This window comes from Tachyglossus aculeatus, chromosome 21, assembly GCF_015852505.1.
Source record: "Tachyglossus aculeatus isolate mTacAcu1 chromosome 21, mTacAcu1.pri, whole genome shotgun sequence".
Lineage (NCBI taxonomy): Eukaryota > Metazoa > Chordata > Mammalia > Monotremata > Tachyglossidae > Tachyglossus > Tachyglossus aculeatus.
The window spans coordinates 24,134,388-24,140,387 of record NC_052086.1 but is presented as its reverse complement, the minus strand read 5'-3'; positions in this window follow the sequence as shown (position 1 = coordinate 24,140,387).

Here is a 6,000-nt window from a genome sequence, read left to right as displayed (position 1 = left end):
GATTCTGCCCCTCCGCCAAGCTAGCTCTCTTCCTCCCTTCAAGGCCCTGCTGAGAGCTCACCTCCACCAGGAGGCCTTCCCAGACTGAGCCCCTTCCTTCCTCTCCCCCTCGTCCCCCTCTCCATCCCCCCATCTTACCTCCTTCCCTTCCCCACAGCACCTGTATATATGTATATATGGTTGTACATATTTATTACTCTATTTATTTATTTATTTATTTATTTTACTTGTACATTTCTATCCTATTTATTTTATTTTGTTGGTATGTTTGGTTCTGTTCTCTGTCTCCCCCTTTTAGACTGTGAGCCCACTGTTGGGTAGGGACTGTCTCTATGTGTTGCCAATTTGTACTTCCCAAGCGCTTAGTACAGTGCTCTGCACATAGTAAGCGCTCAATAAATACGATTGATTGGTTGATTGGAGATTAGAACCCAGGTCTTCCTACTCCCAGATCCAGGCTTTTTCCGCTGGGCCACGCTGAGAAGCCACCTGCTTTGCTGAACTCCAGCCTCACACCAAGACTAAACCGCTGAGAATGTGTACTCACTCTTCCCCAGGCGCCCAAGCCCCTGTAGACCGCCCAGGCTAACCCTCTAATTTGGAACCAGGGGGGCTCTGTAACCATGGAGAAAACCTGCAGTCCCCACCTGCATCTCTTCCCTTCCCTCAAACAATTTCACCCCCCGGGGTTTGTGTCCCAGAGACAACCCTCCTGGCTGCACCCTAACAATAATAATGGTCATAATTGTGGTATTTGTTAAGCACTTACCATATGCAAAGTGCTATTTATTTTATTTTGTTAGTATGTTTGGTTTTGTTCTCTGTCTCCCCCTTTTAATCAATCAATCAATCAATCAATCGTATTTATTGAGCGCTTACTATGTGCAGAGCACTGTACTAAGCGCTTGGGAAGTACAGATTGGCAACACATAGAGGCAGTCCCTACCCAGCAGTGGGCTCACGGTCTAAAAGGGGGAGACAGAGAACAAAACCAAACATACCAACAAAATAAAATGAATAGGATAGATATGTACAAGTAAAATAAATAAATAAATAAATAAATAGAGTAATAAATATGTACAACCATATATACATATATACAGGTGCTGCGGGGAAGGGAAGGAGGTAAGATGGGGAGGATGGAGGGGGGACGAGGGGGAGAGGAAGGAAGGGGCTCAGTCTGGGAAGGCCTCCTGGAGGAGGGAAGACTGTGAGCCTACTGCTGGGTAGGGACTGTCTCTATATGTTACCAACTTGTACTTCCCAAGCGCTTAGTACAGTGCTCTGCACACAGTAAGCGCTCAATAAATACGATTGATGATGATGATGATGATGATTGTAAGCACTATGCTTACTGTACTAAGCGCTGGGGTTTATACAAGCAAATCAGGTTGGACACGGTCCCTGTCCCATGTGGGGCTCACAGTCACAATGCCCATTTTACAGATGAGGTAACTGAGGCACAGAAAATCAATCAATTGTATTTATTGAGCGCTTACTGTGTGCAGAGCACTGTACTAAGCGCTTGGGAAGTACAAGATGGCAACATATAGAGACAGTCCCTACCCAACAGTGGGCTCACAATCTAGAAAAGTCCAGTGACTTACCCAAGATCACAAAGCAGACAAGTGGAGGAGCCAGGATTAGAACTCATGACCTTCTGAATCCCAGAGCTGGGCTTTACCCACAACGCCATACCACTTCTCACCCCGCTCCCGGCCCCGGTATGGGAAGTGGAGGGCAGGGACCACCACCAACCCCTGCTCCTCTCCGCTCAGCAGGGCCGGACCCTCGCGGCCACCTCCCCCTGCCAGGTCCACCAAAAAAAAATGCTTGAAGTGGGAAGCAAACTCCAGAGCTGGTGTCTAGCCGGGGCGCCTGGGGAACATTCCTGGAGGTGGTGAGGGGAAGAAGGAAGGCTGGGGGATCGTTGCTGGGGGCCAGGAATTGCTAGGTTAGCATTTCAGCTTTTCTTATCTGAAAACAGCTTAGAGTTTCAGGAAGGATAAAGACCGATCTCCATCCATCTTCAAAGGAAAAGGAACCAAGGCAGGATCAGCTGGGGTTGTGTCTGGTCCAGGCCTGCTGTGCTGTGGGGAGGGGAGTGGGGTGAGAACGTGTTTGCACTTTGGTTTGTGTGAGGCCTCCCCTCCCCACAGCACCCGTATATATGTTTGTACAGATTTATTACTCTATTTATTTACTTGTACATATTTGCTATTCTATTTATTTTGTTAATGATGTGTATCTGGCTTTATTTTTATTTATTCTGGTGACTTGACACCTGTCCACATGTTTTGTTTTGTTGTCTGTCTCCCCCTTCGAGACTGTGAGCCCGTTGTTGGGTAGGGACCGTCTCTATATGTTGCCAACTTGTACTTCCCGAGCGCTTAGTACAGTGCTCTGCACACAGTAAGCGCTCAATAAATACGATTGAATGAATGAATGTTGCAGGAATGTGCAGCATAACTCTGGAATCTCCAAGACCAGCACGGGCCAGATGGAAAACAGTGGATAGCGTGCAGACTTGGAAATCAGAAGGACCTGGGCTCTAATCCCGGCTCCACCACTTGTCTGCTATGTGACCTTGGGTATGTCACTTAACTTTTCTGTGCCTCAGTGACCTCATCAATAAAATGGAGATTAAGACCGTGAGCCCTCTGTGGGACATGTATCTACCCCAGTGCTTAGTACAGTGCCTGGCACATTCATTCATTCATATTTATTGAGCACTTACTGTGTGCAGAGCACTGTACTAAGCGCTTGGGAAGTACAAGTTGGCAACATATAGAGATGGTCCCTACCCAACAATGGGCTCACAGTCTAGAAGGGGGAGACAGACAATAAAACAAAACAAGTAGACGGGTGTCAACACTATCAGAATAAATAGAATTATAGCTATATATACATCATTAATAAAATATAGTAAATATGTACAAATGAAATAGAGTAATAAGTATGAAGAGATAAATACAAGTGATGTGGGGAGGGGAAAGGGGTAGGACAGAGGGAGGGTGGTATCAATATTTCTTTCTGCATCGGATATCTAAGAGACATCTATAAGACTGTGTTGAAAATACAATTGAGACTTTTTCCTCTTGGCTGGCTCATCACAACACTATGTTAGGAAATATTTGGACAGTGTTAACAGCCATTGGAAAACATTTAGTATGTATTTACTATTCTTTTTATTTTGCTAATGATGTGCATCTAGCTTTAATTCTATTTGTTCTGGTGATTTTGACACCTGTCTACATGTTTTGTTTTGTTGTCTGTCTCCCCCTTCTAGACTGTGAGCCTGTTGTTGGGTAGGAACCGTATCTATACATTGCCGACTTGTACTTCCCAAGTGCTTGGTACAGTGCTCTGCACACAGTAAGCGCTCAATAAATGCGATTGAATGAATGAATGAATGAATGAATGGGGGGGGGGCGATGGGTAGGGAACACGTACTGAGCTCTTGGGAGGGTATAATAGAATAAGTAGACACAGTCCCTTCCCATAAGGAACTTAGAGGAGTTAAGATGGGGAGACAGACTCTAAAGTAAGCACTTAAATGCCACTCTAGCTGCAGGGGAAGGCCCACCCAATCCCCCCAGACTCCCTGGACCGGAAGGCGAGGGGAATAGGATCCAGTTAATACGGTTAATCTGCCACGGAGGCAGCCAGGTGTATCTGGGAATGACAACAATCCAGGGATTCAGGGTCCTGGAGATCAGCGGGGGCAGGGCAGCACCCTCCCTTTCCTCTGAACCAAACAGCGGCCTCCAGGAAGATAACGCCTGCCGTCTTCACCAACCGGGTGTCCAGCAGCGGGATCCACGGCGGAAACGCCCTGAGCCCCGGCCGGGGGTTTGCCGTTCCTATTGGGATTTCATAATCCTCCCTGGCTTTGGGAGAGTCCTGCCAGCGCACCCCATGGGTAGCTTCTCAAAGCCGGACCCTCCCAGGCCGTGATGAGGAAGAGTAGTCTGGGCTTCAGGAATTCCTCTACCTGGGGAGGTCTATCCAAGCGATGGGGGTGAATGCCTGGCAGGGGAGAGTGGACAATCCAGCCAAGGTCTCTTCAGAGAGAGTTCTCCCCCCACCCCAACCCCAAAATCCCCCACCCATTCCCCTCCACCAGCCAGATCAAAGGCTGCTCTTGGACTTTGGAGTTGATTTAACCTCTTGGAGACCTGTGCCATCCAGGGGCGGGAGCCGGGGTGAGCCCTTCGGGTGGCGAGACCTTGGACAGAGAGGGATTCAGGCCCGATGGCCAAGGGACGGACTTTGGTTCCTGACTGAAGATGAAAGACCTGGCAGCCACCGCTCCCAGGGCCCCAGCCCTGCCCCCTCTCCACCCTCAATGCCTCCAATGTTGTTGGGCAAGAGGAGGAAGCCGACAGAAACAGCCTCTCTAGGTCACCCGGCCTCCCAACGACTTTCCTCCATCCCGCCCACAACCATGCCTTCCACCCCTCCTCCAGGAAGCCTTCCTGAATTGAGGAGGACTAGGAGAACCTATTCGACTGCTCCTCTCCCCAGGACCCTGCCACTTCAAGGTCTGTGACTCAATCTTGCCTCTGCATTTCACCCACTTCTCTCCCCAGAACGCCTGAGTGGGAGGAGAAGCGGTGATTTGTCAACACAGTTCTGTGGCATCTTGCACTCCTTCCTTCTAAGTGCACATTGTTTGGCTCTTCTCATGCCTGTCCCTTGCCCAAACTGACTAATTTTTCACCTTTCTGGTTGTGTCAAGCCACCAACCATCGGAGCACTGTTGCATAGATGTTTATTGCTTTTTTAATAAAGGCCTTCTTTGGTTTTTATCATTTGAATTTATCTCCTTAATCTCTTACCCATTGGCATGACCCAGCTCCTCCTTCCCCATCCCCCGCCATGCCACCCTACTGTGCTCTGCATGGGTCAGGGTCACGGGGAAAGGATTTGCAGTCCTGTTTCGCCCCACTCCTCCCCTCCCAAAGTCCAGTTGAAGCCAGGTCAGAGAGTTCACCTCACCCACAGATTGGCTCTAGAACTACTCCAGCATCTTTTTTTTAATGGTATTTGTTAAGCACTTACTATGTGCCAGTCACTGTACTTGAGCGCTGGGGAAGATATAAGCTAATCAGGTTGGACACAGTCCAAGTCCCACATTGGGCTCACGGTATTGATCCCCAGTTTAGAGATGAGCACAGAGGTTGATCACTTCATTTCTAGAATGTGAGCCCATTGTTGGGTAGGGATTGTCTCTGTCTGTTGCCGAATTGTGTTTTCCAAGCACTCAGTTCAGTGCTCTGCACTCAGTAAGCGCCCAATAAATACGATTGAACGAATGAATGAATTTCTCTGTGCTTCATTTTCCTCAACTGTAAGATGGGGATTCAATACCAGAGCTTAGAACAGTGTTTTGCACATAGTAAGCGCTTAACAAATGCCATCATTAAAAAAAATACCTGTTCTCCCTCTCTTGAACTGTGAGACCCACGTGGGACAGGGTCTGTGTCCAACCTGATTATCTTGTATCTACTTCAGAGCTTAGAACGGTGCTTGACACATAGTAAGTGCTTAACAAATACCATTAAAAAAGTAATTGGCAGAAAAAAACCTGAGCAAATACAAGATGGCTCTGGGCTGGCTTTGCACAAGGGGACATTGGAAAAGTTCTGCCAATCTCCATGTACTCTCACTGTCCAGACAGTATCTCCTTTCTTCCACATTACTCACGTAAATAATAATGATGGCATTTGTTAAGCGCTTACTATGTGCCAAGCACTGTTACTGTATTCTTTACTACCGAAAGTACTTTCAGGTTCCTGGTCTCCTCTAGACTCTTTCATCTTGCACCTCTCTCTTTGATTGACCCTTTTGGAGACTCAGTTGTTGGCCTACTAAGCTAGACTGCATTGTTTAGAAGACTGCTTCATGTAATCCTCTGATGGTGTCTTCAATTCATCATCGCAACAAATGACTGTGTTTCCGAACAGTACAGAGGAATTCAAGATGAGTAGATTTCCG